The sequence below is a fragment of the Miscanthus floridulus genome, chromosome 1 (assembly GCF_019320115.1).
Source record: "Miscanthus floridulus cultivar M001 chromosome 1, ASM1932011v1, whole genome shotgun sequence".
NCBI classification, from domain to species: domain Eukaryota; kingdom Viridiplantae; phylum Streptophyta; class Magnoliopsida; order Poales; family Poaceae; genus Miscanthus; species Miscanthus floridulus.
The window spans coordinates 195064934-195071149 of NC_089580.1; positions in this window are offsets into that span (position 1 = coordinate 195064934).

Sequence of the window (6216 nt, forward strand, 5' to 3'; positions counted from 1 at the left end):
GAAGGCTTAATAAAGCTACTGTAATATTCTTAGAATTTACTGTGCACTTTTGAGATATGTTTATTATTTTAGTTAATTATCTAATTAAATTAATAAAGGCATGTAAATAATTAAGTTAGGACTGATCATCATGTTTTCTAGGGTGTATTTGATGTCCTTAAACTGTTGGTGTCAGTGGTGTTGCCCCATTTGAAGTTCTTATATGCAGTGAAAATATTATTGCTCTATAATTCAATTTTAGAGGTGAATCTGGACAGATTCTGTTGCTTAGTCATTTGCATAACCAAAAGGAAGTTTACTGTAAAAATGGTTAATAACAAAGTTGTAGGGAACTTCCTCATCTAGCTTGTGTCAAAATATCATGACAATAGGCCAAATGGTTTAGGAGTTATAGTTGTTTAAAGTTAGTCTCCCGAAATATTTCTTCTCTGAAATTTCTGAACAGAACTGGAAAGATTGCCTATTTTGGCAAGGATAGAGTGTGAATTAGCTTTTGATGATCAAATAAGAGTTATAGATAATTTTATAAGCTTTCCAGAAAGTCTAAGATCACTGTATTTTGATAAGTATAACTATAGTTATGATTTAAACTTGTGACTGTTGTGTGTAACACTAAAATGGAATTGTGTGGATTTTTAGAAATTGACAGAGAAGAGATATGCACTTACTCAGTAAACAAGGAATAACTTTGTTGTCATCTAAGTAACATCATCATCATCATAGCATCATGTACATTCTCATGTCATATCATCTTTGATCCTTTTTATGCATCCATGGAACTTACTTATGCATATGCATACAATAGGTGCAACCGAAGAAATCACGTTGGCGGAGCTCGACGCTGACCCACAAGAGGCGAACCAAGAGGTGCAACTCCAAGAGATCCCCGGCGAAGGAGAGCCTGAGGCTAACCATCTTCCTGAGTGTCTGGATCATCAACCCTCCGCGTTCATGAAAGCCAAGCCCCGAAGCATTATAAGTCTCCCTATTTTATTAATGTCACTTAAGTTATTCGTATTGATGCATTACGTAATAGGAGTTGCTTGGAAACACTTGCTGCATATTACCTTTCCTTGTCCAGAAATATTTACCATGAATCCTAATTAAGTCCAGGATCGCTCTTTATGCTTAGCCATGCTTAGGCCGATAGAAGTCGGGTGATTTCCTGTCACATGCGAGCTATAGATGATAACTTGATCACGGTTGGCTATATTGTGCTATCGTGGAACATAACCGGAGGCTATGGATTAATTGGAGACCGAGCGGAGTCTTGTGTTGAAGGTGATCATAGTGACTCCATCTGTGTCATTTAAGGACCGGTCGTTGAAGGTCATCTTGTCATGTTGAACGCATGCCTCTCATATAGTTGGCCGAATAAGTCATTCCGACCGCGAAGCCAAGTAGCTCAATTCAGGACGGGGACACGAGTAGTTAAAGTACGCACCCTGGTTGGTAGCAAGGATGTGCGGAGAGCCAATGGCGTGAGTCCAAGGGCGGGTTCGAGTCCCGAGCTTCCTGGCAGATTGGTATTTTCTTTGAGGGTGCGGCGCTAGTCTTACCCGTGATTTAACCTGAATTGTACCAAAGGTGATCTAAGGCTACCATGGCTGGTAGACCTGGGTGTGTGTTAGGAATATTTCCCCAGCTGGTAGGAATCAATTCGAATCGCCGTCTCTCCCGGATAGTGAGAACTTGACTTGAGCACACTTCATCGTAGTAAATTAATGGAAGTGTTGGTTATGTGGTTTATGAAAGAGTTCAACTTGCTATGGTTATTATTGTCTTGATATAATGGTACAAACATGTTTGGCATAGGATAGCTGCAAACTTAGTATGATATAGGAATGATAACTTGGATTCAAAAAGTAAAAGGGGATGAATTACTACTGCTTTTATGCAGAGAATGTCATCCAACTCTACTTATAAAGCCTTACATACTCCTTGGTGTCGTATTATTTTGGTTTATGACGAGTAAGTCTAGCTGAGTACATTCTCGTACTTAGGGTTTTATTCCCATTGTTGCAGATAATGTTATGTTTCACGGCTATTGCAAGAACTGCTTTGCTCCAGCCGTGGATGAGGAATAGGACCATGGGCAATGGTCACTCTTTTATATCATCTCACCTTATGCTTTTGTTGGAGATGATGAACTATTGGCAATGTATTAAACTTATGTTGGTGTTGGTTAAACTATGTTGCTTTCGCTACTATAAACTACTGTTGTAATATTTGTGGTGAAAACTCCGATGTGTATCAGACTATTTGTGAACTTGTTGTAACATGTGACCTGTTATGTTGAATCATGTACGATCTTAGTTTGTATATTGGTTGATTCGAGATCCTTCGGGATACTCGATGGACTACCGGGTTTATATGGGCTCAAGTGTGATGGTTTGACTATCTCGGTGGTTGCTATTGTACTTGTGCTCTTATAAATTGGACAGTTCTGTTACAGGGTAGACCGCGTCCTCGCCCTCGGCGTCATCGTCCTTGGGGTTGGGCCTCCTCGGCTCCCCTTTCCTAGAACCCCCCGCCAAGAACTTCCTCATTAGACCACAGTCCTTGAGTGCGTGCTTGATGGGGTAGCCATGGTTCGGGCATGGCCCTTCGAGCATCTTCTCAAAGTGGTCCGGGGTGACCTCGGTGGGTGCCTTCTTGCCCTTCTGCTCGGCAGCGGCCAAGAGTGAGCCCTCGCGCCGCTGCTTGTTGTTTTTCCTCTTCTTGCTAGAGCGGTTGGAGGTGCCTTTGCCGGCGTCCTCATCCCGCTTCGCCTTGCCCCTGGAGCAGTCGAAAATCACCCCCACCATGTCCTCGCTGGAGGCATGGCTGGTGGCGATGTCAAGGAGCTCCTTGGTGGTCCGTGGACCTTTCTGCAATAGCTTATGGACCAGAGACTTGCTAGAAGTCCTGGACAAGAATGTGCTGATGACATCAGCGTCGGCGATGTTTAGGAGCTCGTTGCTCTACCGAGAAAAGCACCAGATGTAGTCACGAAGGGACTCCTCTATCTTCTGGTGACAGTTCTTGAGGTCCTAGGGATTTCTGGGGCACGTATAAGTGCCCTAGAAATTTCCCACGAAGGTCTTGTGGAGGTCCGCCCAGCTCTGTATGCTGTTGGGCAGAAGATGCTCCAGCCATGCATGGGTCGAGTTGGCCAAGTATAGGGGGAGGTTGCGGATAATGAAGCTATCTTTGTCCGCACTACCAGCTTGGCAAGCAAGCCGGTAGTCCTCAAGCCAAAGGCCGGGGTTCGATTCCTCGGAGTTCTTGAGGACGTTTGTCGGTGCTCGGTACCATTGGGGGAATGGTGCACAGAGTATGTGTCGACCGAAAGCCCGAGGCCCTGACGGAGGGGGGCTCAGGCTTCGGTCCTCATCGGCGTCGTAGTGCCTACCGCGGTGAGGGTGATAGCCGTGGCCGGCCTCCTACTGCATGTCATCCCTTTCGCGCCTATGGGTGTCCAGTATGACACAGGCGTCGCCGATGGAGCTAACACGTTCCTGTATTGGGGGTAAGTTGGCGGCCCTTGCACCATGTGGTGCCTGGTGGACCGACACATTGCCCGCGTCATGTCCGGTGGAAGCGTGCTGGCCGGCGTCATGCCTACGTCGTCATGACCACGAGCTCTTTGCCTGCTACTCCGCCGCGTGCCCGAGCAACTCGTGGATATCCCACTGAGTCTTGCATTCTTCGGGGGTTACGGGCACAAGGAGTCTACAGAGTAAGGTCGCCGCAGCGGCAATGTTCTGGCTAGCCCAGGCAAACCGTGGAAGACCATCGTCATCTTCCATGATCCGCCGCTGCACGTCGTGGGCCATGGCGCAAGCATGCCCTGGTCCAACATGGTGGCGCTCGATCTCCTAGTCGAGCTAGAGGCGCTCCCGTTCCACCTCACGGCGTTCTTCGTCGAGCTCTCGCTATCGGGCCTACAGTTGCTCTAGCAGCAATTGCCCTCGCAAAGGTGGAACCGAGGCCACTAGAACTGGTAGCCATGGGACCACCACCCCCTCTATCAGGGTGTGAGTCGAGGCTTCCCGAGGGTCATCATCCGCATCACTGGTGCTCGAGATGTGAACATCACGGATCTCTACCATGAAGCACTCACGTGAGGGGTGGTGACTCCCAATGCTAGAGTGGGATCCAGAGAGGGACTCGAAATATGTCCTTAAAAGATCATAGATAGATTCTGTGGCATAGTCCGCCATCCCCACAAACTCATTGCTAGTGACCGCCACGAAGTTGCAGAGGCCAAAAGGGTATGTGGTTGAGACATCCCTTAGGAAACTCTCTAGGGAGAGCGGCTCTCCCCCGCTGAGCTACGCCATGACTTTGGCATAGGAGAGGAGGAGTTGACAGAGGTCTTCCTGGGATGGCTGTGGTCACAGGAAGGTGCTGAGGAAGCGTCCCAACCTTTCATAGTCGAAGGGGGAGACTGGTTGTTCATGGAGGTGCGATCCTTCAGAGTGTGGAGTTGCAGCTCACCGAGGGTCTTGCTGACCGCATCGAGGCCAACAGAGGGAGGAGGCGGTGCCACGGCATTGACCAACTCAAGCCTGTCCTCCTCAGTGACGAGGAAGTCTAGGGTCCTGAAACGCACGTGTGCGCCCGGGACGAAGCGAACGTGGTCGCTGGCCATCCGAAACCTCGTGGTCAAAAACATCATGACGCGCAAAAAACCCCTTACCTAGCGCGCCAACTATCGGCGTTTTGAATCCACCAGCTAGTAAATTTGTGTATTGTGCGTCGAGCTCGGATGGGTGTGCTGAGAGGACACAAGGATTATACTAGTTCGGGCAAAATGTCCCTACATCCAGTTTCAAGCTGCTCGTGTTACCAGCACTTGGTTTGTAGTAAGGGATTACAAATTGGCGAGAGAGGGCTGAGGTCCCAAGTCTCTGTGTGTTCGGATGGAGCTGAAGTGCTCCATGCGTGTGATGGTGTCTTTTCTTTGATGGATTGATCCCCCCTAATGGGGCGCCTAGCTTTCCCTTTTATAGGCCAAGGGAAGGACCTGAGGTACATGAGAGAGAGAAATAGAGAAGGGAATAGGCCTAGGGTTGTGCCGCCCTTCTCCTCCACGGGCGAGTCCTGCAGGTCCTGTAGACGGCAGCGAAGTCATGTATACGGCGCCTCATCCCTCCCTGGCATGCGGTATGGTTAATAGATCCCTTGTCTGGAGTCCCACGGGGACCAAGCGGTATAGTGCCGGTCCACCTAACACTGTTGGTGACACGAGTGCCAAGGTATAGCCCGTGGTGGCCACCGGTCACATCAAGATGCGCCCGCCCCCTCCCTACATTAGGGGCACGGTCTTAGGCCCACACCCTATGTTCGTAGCGGTTGGGGGTGGCGGAGAACTGGTGGCACAGTGTCGGCCTGTTGATGTCATGGGTGTCGTGAGGTCTCCCGGTATGGCCTGTATCCATCATGAGTCATGTCGGGACATGTCCATCCCTCCCAGAGCATTAAATCCGCATGTCCTTGGAGGTCAAAGTGGTGTTAGCCCCGTCCCTATAACAGAACCGTCCAAATTATAAAAACGTAAGTACAAAAACAATCACCGGAGTGATCAAATTCCTGTACTTATGCTTCCATAATCCCGGTAGTCCGTGAAATCATGAAGGATTTCAAACCAGCCAACATACAAGCCAAGATCATACATAGTTTAGCAGCCACAGTCACATATTACATAAAGTTCACAACAGGGTCTGAATACATCGGAGTTTAAAACATAAAGTTATTACAATACCAAGTTCGAAATTCGATAGCGAAAGCAAGTAGTTTTAAAGCCACACTCACAAACACTTAGTTCAATACAGTGCCAGATACTGATCAAGTCCACAAAAGCAAGTATATGAGACATAAGGATTGACCATGCCCATGGTCCTAGTTGTCGCCCATAGCAGGGTAGAGACAGTTGATGCAATATCCATAGTACATCTGGCCATCTGCAACAACAATGGGAACAAAGCCCTGAGTACGAGAAGGTACTCAGTTAGACTTACCTATCTTAAACTAAAATAAAGTTGACACCAAGGAGTATGAAAGGCTTTCTGTGTGGACTAGCTGAACTCATTTGTGAAAAGCATAAGCACTAAAGCTGAATCATTTTAAGTAGTGTAGTATCAAGTTAATAGTTATTAACCTGTTAACTAGATTGGTACATGTACTAGAGCAATCAATTAATTAAGGTAATCAATAGTAACCAGGTCATAT